General features: G+C 39.6%; 1 pseudogene; it reads left to right on the top strand.

The window, feature by feature from the left end:
* Positions 1–3,998: 3,998 nt before the first annotated feature.
* LOC103751640 lies at positions 3,999–16,468 on the top strand (annotated as a pseudogene).
* The last annotated feature ends 215 nt before the right edge of the window (positions 16,469–16,683 follow it).

Genomic DNA, 16,683 nt, shown 5'->3' with positions numbered 1-16,683 from the left:
TATAAAATCAACGTATGCTTGTGTCTGTGCTGTATTCACTAGGAGTCCATAGGAGCACTGAGCTTGCTGGAATCATTTGCCAACCAGGGTATTTCTATTTTTCCTTACAGGGATTATTGCCTTTGTTTTCACTTTATCTGTGTTTAAAAAATCAGGGTATGAAGGAATTTTAGATGAATCACTTTTACTAACAACACAAACTATTGTGACTGTCATATTTTATGTATTTACATCACTATACTTTCCTGTTTGTAACCATCACACATCCCTGTCCTACATCTTGCAAAACAGCACCATTGTTACTCCTTTGTGCTCTGACTATACATACAAATACATACAAATACATATATATATATATATTTGTGTGTATATTTGTATTTATACATTCATATACTTAATGTGTAATATATGCATATATTTCAACGTAAAAGCTTCAAAAGTGAATCCATGCATTGATTTTAAAATATTTTTGATAAAACTTAAAATTTAATTTTTTCATATACAGATATGAGGAAATAGAGCTGTGTGAGTACTGACCAAATTTTATATACATGTACACAAATGAGATTTCCCAAGGTAAACCAAATAAATTAGAATGGCTTGTCTTGTGAGATAGGTTGTTTGGTGAAAAGAAACTGGTTGATAACAAGAGCTAAAATTTCAGAGAAAGAGAGACTTCCAGAAGCCCAGGAAGTGAACACAGTTCTACCCTCTCAACTTGAGACTCTGCTTATCCATCGGGAAAGGGTCAGTCTGGTTCCTCCCCCACTGTGAAATAGGACACAGCACAGGAGGTAAAGTGACAGCAGCATAGAATGGAAGTTTGGCCAATGCTCTGGCACTAAATGAAGAGAACGGAAACCAGGAAGCAGGGCAGCCTTCAGGACCTATTCCTACACCATGGAGTGGTTGGGAAGTCAGGGGCTTTCTCTAGGAGTACGAAATTGTGGAATATAAAATCCATCACCCAGGAAGATCTACAAGTAATCCAAAGCCATTTCCAAGCGTCTTGATTGAGGGGTATGAAAAAGATGTGGAAGCGATGTCTCCATCTGCTGCAGACCTTGCTAGATATGTCCTGCATCATTTGTATTGAGAGGCCAAATAGTGATCCCAGGTTTTCTTCACATGGAGCGGCCCTGCGCAGGATCCTAGGCTACAGTCCTGGAATCAGCTACGTTCCAGGTCCAATCAGTGATGGCATTGCTGATCTATATCTGGTGTGTTCTCAGTGTCCAGAGTTCCTGCAACCTCCTGGGTACCTCCCACCTCCTGTATTCTCCATGGTGCAGGATCCTTTGGCAGCCCTGGAGTATGAAACTTCATGGGCTGATCGACAACTGCTTCCTGCCATGGTCCATAAAGGCCCCAGCTACCAGCAGCCATGCTCAGTCTCTTGCAACCAACCAGATCCTCAATGAAGACCCTCTCTGGACCAGAATTATACAATTTTGTAACTCTCGGTTCACTGCTCCACTTACTATAAGAACCAAGGAAAAAACCTTCAGAAAAAGATCAATGGATGCAGAGTCTGCTGAGGCTGATATAACAGACTTTAGTCTTGGTTATGCTCAGAGCACTAGACACTGAAAAGTACTAGATGCTGTCCCCAGCAAATTACCTGGATACTGAGTCCACTGATATGTGACAAGGACAATTTTTAGTTCCATTCCCACGTAGCTGAGTGGTTAATGACACACCCCCAATTTCTCTTGAAAAGGACTAAGAGTGTTCTTGATTTGGGAACCCTCCAGACTTACTCATATTCCATAAAGCTGCAATTACTGATAACAGGATATTAGGAAGTGTTTTAACAGGAGAATTGAGATTATATGGCCAAAAATATTCATACCTTAGCCACACAGTTTTAGGACATGAAATTATTTTGATCTTATTGTTTGTGTTTTGAAAAATTGATATAGCAAAGAAAATATGCAGTTGTCTTTTTGGCGATGTTTACTCAAACTCCAAATAAGAATACAAGAAGAAAGATGCTGGGCATGTTGTCAAGGCTGGAAAGGAGAGACCCACACTGGAGAACATTTGGGGAACACAAATTACACTTTGTATGCCTTTAAAAAATAGTAATAATGTAGGATATAGTATCGAGTATGGTGGTAGTAGGGTGGGGTCAACAATGGGATAGGCATTTAAATATAATCAAAATACCTTGTTTGAAATTCTAAAATAATAAAAACATCAAAGAAATAAATCCCCAGGGATGGAGACATGGCTCAGTGGTTAAGAGCACTGACTGATCTCACAGAAGACCGAGGTACAGTTCCCAGGACCCACACTGATGCTACCAACCATCTGTAACTCCAGTTGCAGTGGATCCGAGGCCCTTTACGGACTTTCTATGGCATTGCATGACATGGGTGTACCCACTTTCATGCAGGCAATAAGCTTATATACATGAAAAAATAGTGAATAAATAAATATTTGTAAAAATCAGAAGGAAGAGGTGCTAGGTGTAGTGGCAAACACCTTCAATCCCACCATTTGAGAGACAGAAGCAGGTGAATCTCTGTGAGTTGAAAGCCAAGGCCAGCCTGTCACAAAAAACTAAAAAGACAAAAAAAAAAAAACTCAGAAGGAAGAACAAGAAAGATATAGTCACCATCCATCGTAAATAAGTGCAGTTGGATAGTATAAATATCATAAACTCAGATAAATGTGAAGCACACTGTGGGGCCTATGGGTGGCTGTTATTTCTCCTTCCAGTAAATATACTTGATGAAATGTAACTCTTTAAATTTTGGCTTCGATAAACCCTTTCGTTTTAAAATCAAAAAGCACTCAAGTTACACTTACAAATTAGCACAGTGTGTTTACATTTTTTAAAATATTTTATTACTTTTATGTGTATGCATGTATTACCTACATATATGTAAGTTCATCCTTGTTGTGCAATGACCATGGAGGTCAGAAGAGGGTGTCAGAGCCCTTGGAACTGGAATTATGGACAGTTTCTGGATGCCATGTGGATCCTGGGATTTGAAGCCAGGTCTGCAAAAACAGCCCTTGTTCTTAACCATTGAGGCATCTCACCAGCCCCCAGAGCGTGTTTTTATGTATCATGCTACACTGTCAAGCATTTTTCCATTTCTCTTTCTCAACTATAACAATGTGTGCCTAAGTTCACTCTGTAGCTATTCCAGAGTCCATAATTGGCATAAATCTCCTTAGAATTTGGCATAATTCTCACATTGGTTCCATGGCTTGTGAACTGAGGGCTACTGTGGTTGGAAAATCGGGATAGAAATGATCAAGGCATGTTGCATTCCTGGAGGGATTGTACAGAACATTGCCACTATTCAGAATTTGAAGGTTGCAGGGGGTGGGAGAGATCCAGCTCTCACTTTAGCAGTCCTAGTTGGTCTGTGAAGAATATTGATGGATAATGTAGACATATATTTATTTAATATGTAATCAATCCATGAGTCTAATTGCAGCTGTAGTGCCAGCTCTGGTGTTCTTACTTGAGCTATTTAACATGCCAGCAGGAACTGGTGCAAAGTTAATAGAATTGCAATTGTAATGCCTGGTGTGGTGGTACAGGCCTTTAATCCCAGCACTTGGGAGGCAGAGGCAGGTGGATCTCTGTGAGTTCAAGGCCAGGTGGTTGAGCTCCAGGGCAGCTGAGGGCTACAGGAAGACCCTGTCTCCCCCCACCATACACACACAAAAATAGTATTGCAAATCCTTTATCACCTTACATGTTAATAAGGATCACTAGAAGAAATTTTCTTTCAAGTGTCAAGGCCAGCATTATTGCTATCCTGTTCCACATCAACTGTGTACTAGTTCTGTATTGCTATGTCTTAACATGGATTACAGTGACTTTGATCATTTGTGTTTTCCATACAAATTTTTTTATCACCTTACAGGTTAATAAAGGCCACTAGGAGAAATTTTCTTTCAAGTGTCAAGGCCAGCATTATTGCTATCCTGTTCCACATCAACTGTGTACTAGTTCTGTATTGCTATGTCTTAACATGGATTACAGTGACTTTGATCAGCATTTTCCACAAGGTACCGCATTGTTCCTTCATACTGAAATATTTATACTTATCATGATGGGAGAAGTTAACGACCACCATGGACTCACTAAAGCATATGCAGGTAATAGCATGTGAAATCAATCTTATTCAAATTTAATGGCCTTCTAGGTCAGGGAAGTTTATAGGAATGCAGTCATCTGGGACATACAAAGACATTCCTTTTGGTTTCTAGGGTAAACCATCACACCTGTATTCTCCTACTGCCAAATAAAAGGCAGAGCACTGAGTGTACCTGTTTGGATTTTGGAGGCAGCACAATACTCTTGGGCATGTAACTTTGAACCACAAACCAAATGACTGCAAATATGGCTAGTTGTTTTGTTGTTGTTGTTGTTGTTGTTTTTGTCTTTTTGAGGCAGGGTCTCCCTGTAGTCCGTGCTGGCCTAGAACTGACTATGTAGACCAGGCTGGACTCAAACTCACAGAGATCCACCTGATTCTGCCTCCCAAGTTCTGGGATTAAAGGTGTGCACCACCATGCCCAGCAATTAGTTTTGAGTGTTTCTAAAAGAGTAGAAAATAGCTCTTCAAGAGTTTCAGGCTGATGTGCATGCTATCACGAAATGTACACCATATGATTCAGCATGCCCTAAATTGTTTGATGTTTAATATTTGACCCTGAGCCTGATTTGAACGTTTGGCAAGTTCCTTATATGAATATGTTTGAAGAACTTGGGGATATGAGCCTTACCATGAAGTTATGTTCAGACAACTCTTATGCATTTGAAGGACAGTTCTTCATGCAGAGTTTTGGTTTGAATGAGAATGTCCCCCACAAGCTCCAAGTATTTGGACTTTTGGTTTTCAGTTGGTGGCACTGCTTTGGGGAATCTTAGAAGGTTTGGTCTTGCTGGAAGAAGCATGTCACTGGTGCTGGGCTTAGAGTTTTTAAAAAATATTTTATTTACTATATTTTATAATTTTTATTTTAAGTGTATAAGTGTATTGCCTACATGTGTGTAAGTGCATTCATGTCATGCAATGCCTGCAGAGGTCAGAAGAGGGTGTCAGATTCCCTGAAACTGGAGTTACACACAGATGTTAGTGTCCATGTGAGTGCTGGGAATCGAACCAGGTCCTCTGCAAGAGAGGTCAGTGCAGTAATCTGCTGCCCCATCTCTGCAATCCCTCAATCCCCCTACACACAATTTTTCATCTTTTTGAGATAGGGTCTCTCTGTAGCCCCATCTGTTGACCAGGCTGGCCTCAAAGTCACAGAGATCTGCTTGCCTACTACTTCCAAGTGCTGGATTAAAGGCATGAGACACCACCCTCAGCAGAGAGTTCTTCAGCCTGGCCTAATTTCCAGTCACACTCTGCTTCCTGTGCCTGCTTGAAGATGTAAGTGCTTATCCCTATAGTCCTTCTCTGACCCCTCACTCTGCCTCTCTTCTGTGTTGGACTCTCATCACTGTGGAAACTGAAACGGTAAGTTCAGATAAGCTGTTGTTCCTATAAGTTCCCTTGGTCACAGAGTTTCGACATAGCAATAAGAATTTAACTAATATGAAATTTAGTGCGAGTGTGTGGGCTGTTCACTCTAAATATCCTGTCTGTCTCTGTGATTGGAGGAATCTAGAAGACTGAAAGTCTGGGCTAAAAAATCTGTTTATAGCTGTAAGCAAATATTACAGTGTTCAGCTTAACTGGGAGAAGACCACTCAGACTCAAAAAGGTCCGAATTAGCCAAATCTATTTCCTGTCCAGTGACTGCACTTTTGAACCCATTTAGAGAATGCCACACTAACTGGGAGGGGACAGGAGCTTTTAAAGGTAAAATCCAACAGGTAAAGTCTCTTGTTACAGTAGCCAGACAAGCAGTCACAAAAGCCAGATAAGCCTCAATTGGACCTCCCAGGATTATATGGGTGAGTTCCTCAGTTCTTGTTGGATCTTCTGGCCCCAAGCCAGGGTAGGGTGTGGGACTGCTCCCCAAGATGTCTTACATACAATGGAGGAGCTCAGGCTATTACACAGAGATTAATGGGCTATTTTAGTAAGACCCTGGAAGATAGTGCTGATAGCAAAGCAGTTCCTGAGGGAAATAAGTACTTAAGCAGAAACTGGGAATCTTTGGCAAATAGTCTGTCTAGAAGATACCCACAGCAGAAAAACTTGCCTGGGGCTAACTTGAAGTGTCATGAACTAATTTATTTGATAGGGGAAATTTCAAGACAGCCTATCATAGAAATGTTTGTGTGGCCATTAGTGGTCAATATTTTGAGGATCCACTTTGAAAAAAAGAGCAAGTAGGTCATAAAGAATTGCAGAATGCACAGTTTTCATTGACAAAAAGCATTAGGAAGATTAATGTCGGAGCCAAGGCATGTGATAAGGACAGGACATCTTTGATAATGAGATTGAAGGGCTTAGGAGATCCCTAGAGATTGTCACTTAAACAATGGAAACAGCACCTTCAGAGCAAAGACCACATTCAGCTAAAATTTCAACTTGTGAAAGGAAAATGTCTGAAAGGTTTTCTATTCCTAGAAAGACACAGCATCGAAAACCTGCTGGTAATGTTAATGAAACTGTCCCGAGTCCACCCCAGGAAGGCAGCTGAACTTGACGGTGTCCGTCATGTGGTACTGGTACAATGAAGCTGTTGTCAGTTTTTGCTTTGTGTGTTCAGAGAGCCGCTGAAACCACATTGTGTGCAGCATGGCTGTCCCAGCATTAAAAAAAATGCCCCAACAGGCCAATGCATGAAGCTGTGATTGTCAAGCATTGCTGGCAGTGGATAGACACAGAAAGAGGTGTTCAAGAGGCCAGACCTGTGAGATATCTGTCAAGGAGAGTTGGGTACAGGGAGTGGTGCCAGCCCTTGAGAGAGACGTATATTGCACACAGCAAAGCTGGAGTGGCTGAGCCATCTAAGCCTCTTGGATGTAAAGTCCCAGAAGTCAGATATGGAGCTACTGGATTTAGTGCTTGCCATGCTGGTTTTCAGTTTTATTTTGATCCAATATTTCCTAAGTATGCCTCCATTCCTCCCTTTTCAAATGGGAATGTGTATTCAGTTCCATTGCATGTTGAGAGTATGTAATTTTTCTTTTGATTTGACAGAGGCTTACAGGTAAGTAATTGCCTTGAGTCACAGAAAAGATTTTGGACTGTATACTTTTGAATAATATTGAGACTGGTAAAGACTATGTCTATATTTAAGGATGGACTACATGCATGTGTATTTAGTATGGTCATGAACCTCTGTAGGTCAGGGAGTGGAATGAGGTTGTTTGAATTAAAATGTCCTCCATATGCTCCAGGTGTTTGGAAATTTTTTTTCCAAGTTTGTGGCACAGTTTAGGGAGGTTTGAGATGGTGTCACCTTGCTATAGGAAGCTTATAGGAAGTTGCTGGAAGAAGGCTTATAAAGTTCTTTTTTTTAACTTTTACAAAAACTTTACTGAGAATTTCATGCATGCATATAAGGTTTTTGATCAAATCCATGCCTACTCCCTCGATGCCACCATTTCCCCCTTTGAAGAGGTAACCCTAAAATCTTTTAATGATTAGATACAAGCTCCACAATACTTTGGACATTTTTGGCCTTTGGAACAGAGTATGTTGCCAAGAGGCCCAAGGGCATTTTGACTTTTAGCTCACAAACTAGCTACATTTTTTCCAGTCTTTTTACACTAACTGCCTAGCCCATTCCTACCTCCTATTCTTAGCATGCCATCCTCTGAAGGGATTATCCAAATTGCCGTAGGGAATATGGATGCAGAACACTCTGGATTCTTCTGTGCTGAACAGAGATGCAGGGTGAGGCAATTGGATTACCCCTTCAGTGGTTCTATCTAAAAGACCCCCAAACTGCATAACTCTTATCTGTAGAAAGTCCTTGATTGGTGAATAGGAGATGTGAAGGAGAAGTAAAGGCAAGAGTAATTAACATTACAAGTTCTAGACAGGGAACTAGAAAAAAGTCAGCACAGGGCAATTTTCAAATATTCATATGAAAGTCCATTGGAATTTCTGGACAAGGGCTTCCAAAGACATCCTTCTATTGGGTTCCTCCTCAGTTTCCTTTTGTCTTTCAAGGCTGGACTCTAGAGTGATGGATTCAGGATTTGCTTTCAGGTATTTTGATAGCTGTTGGAGTGGTTAGAATCAGTGTCAGTTCCCTCTCAAAGTCTTCTAGATAGGGGGAGAAAACAAATTTATCCATCATTTTGAGACAATAGTGGGTTGTCTCCCTTAGCAACAGGTGGGCAATACAGTATTGGAGACCAAGATTTGAAGCACTGAGCAGCACTTTCTGATTAGGAACAAAGTCATCAATGAGAAATAATTTTCTAAATAACTTTTCATATGGACTTAAGCCTAATGTCTGGGAAGCATAATCCCTTGAATTCTTAAAGAAATATAGTGAGGACTTTACTCTTTTGTTATACTTTCCTTTTGGGTGTTTAAGACCATACAGTTGGTCCAAATAAATCAATTTATTTTTCACTTAAGGTCACTTGAAAATCTGTTCCTCAGGGGTCATATGGGCTTGGGAGGAGCTCCTGGCTCCTTTCTTTTACCAGTTCCATCTATGTGAAGATAAGTCAAAGGTCCTGCTCGACCATGTCTGGCTTCACTTGGAAGCATGGATGAGATGTTTCTTCTGAGTTCATCCTACTCTTTGTAGATTGGACACTGGCACATCTTGGGTCTCCATGGCCTCCCTGAACACGAGGACAGGTTACTCACTGCAGTTGCAGGACATTTTCAGAGATGTTCCATAGAGCCCAGGAAATCAGTTGACCTTGGAGGGCAAGGGCAAAAAGTGTCCTTTAAGTCACTCTGACCTCATTAGTATAGGCCTCAAACTATGGCTGTTAAACACCCAATAAGGTTAGTTCCACCAGTCTGGTACTTTTAATTATCATGTGCTATGTAGATAAGGCTTGAGTAAAAAAGCAAATATTCTCAGATAAACCTTGACAAGATATATATTTTGTTCCTTAAACAAGTCAACTAATCTATGACTTTAGAAATTTTAAGATTATGTGTATACTATTTTTGTCTCATCCTTTATATATCATAACAAACCTACACGGACATTCACTTGCTAAGGCTTTCTCATTTTCTCTGTCTTTTTTTGGAAACTATCTCCATTCCCATATCTTTTAACATCTTTTACATTCTAATTTTATTTCTTTCTCTTTTTTAATAATTATGAAACATAACAAATGTGGTGAGAATTCTTTTCCTGTGTAAACTAAGCAGAATTCCATCTGTGGTGAGAATTCTTTTCCTGTGTGAACTAAGCAATGCTTATTCCTTTTTAAGATTCTAGTGTTAAGCCAATGTTTGATTAAATTTTTACTGGGAAACCAGTGAATTTATTGAGCTTACTTACTGAGATAACTGAGCTGTATTTGGACTTGAGGGCATGCACACTGGAAAGACTTAACCCAGCATGAGTCACTCCTTCTTTTCCTAGCCTTCCCCAGATTGTATACTTTAGCCCTCCCCAAATCTAGGAGACCATGTGTGATTAGGGCCAAATTACATACAGTTGTCTGGGAAGAGTGGCTAGATACTCCAGTGAGGGAGTATTGCTTTTTGAGTTCTTTATATATTCTGGATGTTAAACCCCTGTCAGATGTGTCACTGGTGAAGATGTTTTCCCACTCTGTCTGTTTTCTCTTCACTTTCTGATTGTTTCTTTTGCTGTACAGCAGCTTTTTTGTTTAATGCTGTCCCCCTTTATTGGTTGCTAACCTTAATTCCTGAGCAACTGCTGTCTGATTTATAAAACCCATTCCTACACCTATATCTTGTAAGTGACTGCCAATATTTTCTTCTAATAGTTTCAGGGTTTCCAGTTTCACATTGAGATCTTTGATTCATTTGGAGTTGACTTTTGTGCAAGGTAAAAGATAAGGATATAGTTTTATTCTTTTAGAGGTGGCAATCCAGTTTTGCCAGCACCATTTATTGAAGATGCTGTCTTTCCTCCATTGTGTGTTCTTGGTACCTTTGTCAAATATCAGGTGGCTGAAATTGCATGTATTTGGGTTTGCATCTTCAATGATGTTCCATTGATCTATGTGTCTATTTTTGTGTCAGTACCATGCTGCTTTTATGACTATAGCTCTGTAGTATACTTTGAGATCTGGTATAGTAATCCCCCTAGAATTTCTCTTTGTGCACAGAGTTTCTTTGCCTATCTGGGGTCTTAAGGATTATTTTTTCTAATTCTGTGAAGTACATCATGGGGATTTTGATTGGATTTGCATTGAATCTATATATTGCTTTTGGTAAGGTTATCATTTTCACAATATTAATTCTTCCAATCCATGAACATGGGAGGTCCTTCTGTCTCCTGGTGTCTTCCTCAATCTCTTTCTTTAATGGTTTAAAATTTTCATTGTAGAGATTTTTGATGTCTTTGGTCAGATTTATTCCAAAATACTTTTTTTGCAGCAATTGTGAATGGGAGCATTTCCCTGTATTCTTTTTCCAATTGCTTATTATTGGTATATAGAAAAGCTACTAATTTTTGTAAATTGATTTTATTTCCTGCCACTATACGGAAAGCGTTGATCAGTTCTAGGAGTTTTCTGGTGGAACTTTTGGGATCTCTTAGGTATAGTGTCATATCATCTTCAAAAAGGGATAGTTTGACTTCTTCTCCAATTACTACCCCTTTAATTTCCTTCTGCTGTCTTATTGCTCTAGCAAGAGTTTCAAGCACCATGTTGTAAAGGAGTGGAGGTAGTGGACATCCTTGTCTGACTCCTGATTTTAATGGAAATGCTTCCCACTTTTCTCAATTTAGAATGATGTTGGCTGTGGTTTGTTGTGTCTAGCTTTAATTATATTGAGGTATGTTCCCTCCAGCCCAATTCCCTCTAGGACTTTGAACATAAATGCATGCTGAGTTTTGTCAAATATATTTTCTGCATCTATTGAGATGACAATGTGATTTTTGTCTTTGAGTCCCTTTATATGTTAGTGATGCTTGTTGACTTGCACATACTGAACCACACCTGCATCTCTAGGATAAAACCTACTTGATCATGGTGATTGATATCTTGATGTGTGTCTGTATGCGATTTGCAAGTATTCTGTTGAGAATATTTCCATCTATGTTCACTAAGGATATGGGTCTATGATTTTCTTTTTTCATTGTCTTTACCCGGTTTGGATATTAGAGTGATGCTGACTTGATAGAAGTACCTTGGGAGTTCTCCCTCTGTTTCTAGCATTTTGAATAATTTAAGTAGTATTGGTTGGAGGTCTTCTTTAAATATCTGGTAGAATTCTTCTGAAAGTCAATGTGGGCCTGGGCTTTTATTAGTTGGGAAGCTTTGTATTACTGTTTCAATTTCCTTGTATATTATCGGTCTGTTTAAACTGTTGATCTAGGTTTAACTTGGTGGTTCCCATGATTTTGGATATCCATCCATTTCTTTTAGATTTCCAAATTAATAGCGTATATAGGTTTTTAAAATATTCACTTATAATTGTATGCATCTTTTGAGTGTCTGTTAAGATGTTTCCCCTTTCATTTCTGATTTTGTTGGTTTGGATTTCTTTCTTTTGCATAACTGGGTAAGGTTCTGCCTATTTTGTTTAGCTTTTCAAAGCACCAGCACTTAGATTCAGTGATTCTTTGTATTGCTTTCTTTGCTTCTATTTCATCAATTTCTGCTCTCATTTTTGTTATTTCTTCTCTTCTTCTGGGTTTGGGTTACATTTCTTCTTGCCTTTCCATTGTCTTGAGATGTAGTGTTAGGTCATTTATTTGGGCTCTTTCTAATTTTTTAATGTAGGCATTTAGAGCTATAAACTTCCCTCTTAGGACTGCTTTTAAAGTGTACCACAGGTTGTGTTGTATTGTATTGTAGTTTTTGTTGAATTCCAGGAATTCTTTTGATTATTTCTTAATTTCTCCTTTTACCCACTCATTGGTTAGGAGTCTGTTGTTCAATTGCCATGAGTTCGTGTAGGGAGTAGGGTTTTTTCCAGTGTTGAGTTTGAGCTTTAGTGCATTGTGGTCCTATGGAATGTATGGAATTATTTCAACTGTTTTGTATTTCTTGAGGTTTGTTTTGCGGCCCAGTATGTGGTCAATTTTTGAAAAACTTAAATAGGGTGCTGAGTAGAAACTGTATTCTTTGGTGTTTGGGTGGAATATTCGAAAGATGTGTGTTAGGTCCATTTGATGTATGGTATCATTTAATTCAGACATCTCTCTCTTTATTGTTTGTCCAGTTGTCCTGTCTAATGGAGACAATAGGGTATTGAAGTCCCCTACTATTACTGAGTTGTGGTTAATCTGTGTCTTAAAGTCCTGTAGTGTTGTTTTTATGAACTTGGGTGCAGCAGTTTGATGCATATATGTTAAAGATTGTAATATCTTCTTGTTTAACTGTTCCTTTGATCAAAATGAAGTGACTCTCCTTATCGCTTCTGATTAGTTTTACTTTGAAATCCATTTTGTCAGATATTTGAATTGTAACCTTTATTAGTCAGCGTTCTCCAAAGAAACATAACTGGTAGAATGAATATATATGTGTAGAGATTTATCAGCTTAGCTCACAGGATAAAATCCGAGTAGTCCAACAATGGCTGCACCACACTGGAGAGGCTGAGAATCCGCAGTTGCTCAATCCACGAAGCTGGATGTCTCAGTAGTCCCAATCTGGCATTGAAGGTCTGATGAATTACAAAAGATCAGCTAGTCATCAGTCTACAGCAGCAAGATGAACTCAGCAGTGAGAGAGAAAACAAGCAGCAAGAAGCCAGGCGTTCTCCTCTGCCATGGCCTTTTATACGGACTGCCATCAGAAAGTAACACCCATGTGTCTTCCAGCTTCAGATGATCCAATTAAGAAAATCCCTCTCATTTCAGTTAATCCCAGATCCAGTCAAGTTGACACCCAGGATTAGCTATCACATAACCCCTGCTTCTTTCTTAGCATTATTTGCTTGGAATATTCTTTACCATCCTTTTACCTTAAGGTAGTGTCTGTCCTTGAAGATGAGGTGAGTTTCTTGCAAACAAGATGGATTTTGTTTCTTAATCCATTCACTTAGCCTGTGTCTTTTGACTGGGGAGTTCAGTCCATTGATACTTATGGTTACTATGAAAGATGTGTATTGGTTGCTGTCATTTTAATTGCTGTTTGTGTTCTCTAACTAATTTTGTCCTCGATTTTACCTTTATTTTCTTTTGTTGCCCCTGTGGTATAGTTGTTTCTCTCTCCACTCGCTGTATTGCTTTAAGTGTTCTTTGAAGGGCTGGTTTTGTGGACATGTATTCTTCCAGGCTATTCGTGTCATGGAAGATTTTTATTTTCCCCTCAACTATAATAGACATTTTTTGCTGGGTAAAATATTTTTGGCTGACATCTATTGTCATGTAGAACTGGAAATACCTTGGTCCAGGCTCTTCTGGCTTTCATAATTTGCATTGATAAGACAGGTGTAATTCTGATGGGCTTTCCTTTGTATGTGACTTATTTTTCTTTTGCTCCTTTCAGTATTCTCACTTTGTTCTTTGCATTTAGTGTTTTTACTATGATATGTCACAGAGAGTTTCTTTTCTGATCCTCTCTATTTGGTGTTCTATGTGCTTTTTGTATTTGTATGGGGATGTCATTCCTTAATTTTGGGAAATTCTCTTCTTCAATCCTGTTTAAGATCTGGACAATACCATTAACCTAAAATTCTTCTCCTTCCTCTATTCCTATGATCCATATATTTGGTCTTTTCATGGTACCCCACATCTCTTGAATATTCCATTCCTGTTTGTTTTTTTTTTTTAAGTTTTCCATAAGCTTTGCTTGAGTGGTCGAGTTCTTCAACTTTATCCTCCAGTTTTGAAATTTTTTTCATTTCATTTATTCTACAGTTGAGGCTTTCCCCTGTTGTTTCAACTTGACTTGTTGAGTTTTGCACTTCCTTCATCATTTCTACCTGAGTTTTGTTCAATGTTTCTATCTCTTCTGTAAATTCATTCAGAAATTTATCCCTATCTTCTTTTAGTTCTTTGATTTGTTTGTTCATGTGTTCTTTAAATTCATTGAATTCCTTGATCATGTTTACGATTGTTCTTTTAAATTCAGTGTCCTGGGTTATCTCTAGGGGGTTCTGCATGTAGAACTCTTTTAAGGAATTGATGGTGTTTGTTGGGGACATAGTATTTTGGCTTTCCATTTTATTATTCTTTCGTTGTGATTTTGGCATGTGAATTTCTTTTTTTCTTTATGATTCTGATATGAGAATTATGTTGACATATGCGTCTGTTTATGTATCAGGGTGCCTTAATCCTTCCTTTATTTGTTATATAAAGCTGGTTGGTACAGGTTTCAGGTTCTCTCATGTTTAATTTGGAGGAAACTGATGGCTTCAAACTAGCTCTTCAGAAGTACCCGCAGAAGCCCAATTCAGGTCCTAGTCAAATACACTCATGCTTCCTTAACCACTTAGAGGTAGGATCGAGGTGTTATCAGGTGTTCCCCTGTGTTCTCAGCCCCTCTGTCAGAGGGAGGACAGAACTCTGTACTCTCTGGCAGTCTGCTGAGATCAGAGTCACCACACCGATGGAGGTTGAAAGCCACCACTCAGGCAGCCTGCTAGGATCTCAGCTTTAGCCTACCAAAGCCAAATCTTCCCTGGGACCTTGGGAGGGGAATGCCAAAATCCCAGGGAGAAGAATGGGTATGGCACGATTAAGGGAAGCTCACTACCACTGCAGAGGCAGGACCCGGGAACTCTCAGGCAGTCCCCTGTGTTCTCAGCCACTATCCCAGAGGGAGTCTGGAGGGGGGCCAGAACTTGGCCCTATCTGGTGGTCTGCTCTATTTTGTTATCTTGAGTTGTGAGGGGTTATTTTGTATTTTGTCTGTTCTGTTGTTTGGATCATTTTTCTTCTTTTTTTTCTTTTTTTTAAGACTTGAACACATCTTTCAGTGGATGAAATCTTGAAAAATGAGGTATTTATCTTTGCTCATTGTGAAAAGTATGATATTTATTCTTCCTATCCTGTTACCAAGGCCTCTGCTTTTAGTTCCTATAGATTTACAGACTTTGTTCTTTTTTTTCCCAGGGGTGGACTCAAGATAGCTTTTCCTGTTTCTTATGAATAATATTAATATAATAAGTAGCCTAAAATTAAATAGAATAATTTTTAAAAGATAACAAATGAAAAGAACAAAATATAACCCTCCAAAACCAAGATAACTTATTTTTTTGGATAACTTCAGGGGAGATCCTTGTAGTAAACTCTTTTTCTCCAGATTCACTTAAAACATGGCTCTTAGATATTAAAATTCAGAATGTGGTTGTACTTCAAACTATATCATCTCTTAAGACGGTGATGTGTTCATTTAACTCTCTAGAGGAACCCAAGTCGGGGGCAGGTTAGGTGACCCCAACACCCAGGATATTCCTGAAAGATCCTGTTTCAAATCAACACATGCAGACCAGCCTGCAGGCTGGGTACAATGGACCCTGGCTCCCGTAGCCTCCAAGGAACCAGGTTCTCACCATTCATAATTCCAGAATGGCCACAGGTTCTAGATTTTTAGCTGTGTTCTGGTTCCTGGCAAACTGAGCCTGACCAGCTCCTAGATGATTGTTATTACAGATTTCTAGCTGAGTTCCAGTTCCTAGTGAGCTATGCTGCCTGCCCAAGGCCTTCCTTGACATGCCGGGGGAGGAAGCTTCGAAGCACGCCTGGGGAGGAACAAAGCACTAGAGAAGCAGCTGCAGGTACTGGGAGACAAACAGAACACCGACATCAATGCCATGCAGTACACAATCAACAAATTAGAAAATGAAATGAGAATCACGAAGAGAGAAATGGCCAGGTAGCTAAAGGAATTCCAAGATCTCCTCAATGTGAAGATAGCCTTGGATATTGAGATGGAAGCTTACAGGAAACTCTTGGAAGGTGAGACCCAGTTCAGTTTCACCAGCATGGACAGCATAACCCGTGGCTACTTTCACAGTTCCCAGTTCTTCCGCAGATCTGCCTATGGTGACTTTCAGAGCAGCTCCTATCTGACATCTGCCTTCTCCTTCTCTACTGCTTACTACAGCAGTCATGTCCAAGAAGGGTAGATCGAGGTGGAGGGGACCATTGAGGGTGCCAAAACTAAGGAGGCCAGGGATGAGCCCTCCCCTGAAGGAGAGGTAGAAGACTAGGGGGAGAAAAAGGAAGGGAAGAAGAGGAGGTAGCTGAGGAGGAAAAAGCTGTGAAGGATGAATCTGAAGATGCAAAGGAACAAGAGGAAGGAGGTGAGGGTGAAGAAGGAGAAGAAACCAAAGAATCTGAAGAGGCTGAGAAGAAAGATGAAGGTGCTGTGGTGGAACAAGCAACTAAGAAGAAAGATGTCCTTAATTATTCCAGGAATAAATCTCCCCAGACCAGCTCAACCTCAACACCAACCACTTGAGTTCCAGATCCTACATGTATAATTCTGAGATGACTTAGGTTGCACATTCAAAGTTGTGCTATGAAGTTCCTCCTTATGCAGAGCATCTGTTTGCTTGCAGAGTGGCCTTCTGGCTTGCTGGCAGCCTCTGCATGTTCCATGCTTATGAGTCAGGAAATATGGCAATGTGAATCACCCAGATATTTACAATAAAAACAAACCACACACATCACAAA

Source organism: Nannospalax galili, unplaced genomic scaffold (genome assembly GCF_000622305.1).
Source record: "Nannospalax galili isolate Female #2095 unplaced genomic scaffold, S.galili_v1.0 scaffold628, whole genome shotgun sequence".
NCBI lineage: Eukaryota > Metazoa > Chordata > Mammalia > Rodentia > Spalacidae > Nannospalax > Nannospalax galili.
The sequence above is the reverse complement of the archived record's forward strand: the minus strand, read 5'-3'. Positions and strand labels throughout refer to the sequence as shown.